At 30.6% G+C, this 428-nt stretch overlaps 1 protein-coding gene across 1 annotated transcript in view; it reads right to left on the bottom strand.

Moving 5' to 3' along the window:
• LOC119588112 overlaps nucleotides 1–428 on the bottom strand; it is a gene marked incomplete at its 5' end in the record, with an annotated part of 5,529 nt that overhangs the window by 4,313 nt on the left and 788 nt on the right.

Below are 428 nucleotides of genomic sequence, written 5' to 3' on the forward strand. Positions count from 1 at the left end.
TATGCTACGTATAAACAGATAAAAGATAAATATAGTAAATAGACGGATTGTGAATGGGGACATGATACGTGTAAACTTATGAAGAAATTGAATATAAAATGATAAATAGAGCAGATAGATGGATAGGAAAAGGGGACATGCTGCGTATAAATAGATAAATGAAGTAGATAGACTGACTGTGGATATGCAAATAAAGCAGTGGAAAATAAAGGATGGAAAGGGAGGTAAAACCTTATATTATTAAGTTCATTGTTCAGTTAATCACGTCATACTCTTACTCTGTTTATCGTTGTCGTTATCGTCATCGATAAGATTATTATCATCACAATAACTATTACAAAAAATTCAAATGAATTACAGATCCGTTCCTTTTCTTAAAAAATAAAGATCTATAGCAACGAACAACGAGCATAAAAACGCTAAATGAT

The sequence above is a fragment of the Penaeus monodon genome, chromosome 23, assembly GCF_015228065.2.
Source record: "Penaeus monodon isolate SGIC_2016 chromosome 23, NSTDA_Pmon_1, whole genome shotgun sequence".
Classification (NCBI taxonomy): domain Eukaryota; kingdom Metazoa; phylum Arthropoda; class Malacostraca; order Decapoda; family Penaeidae; genus Penaeus; species Penaeus monodon.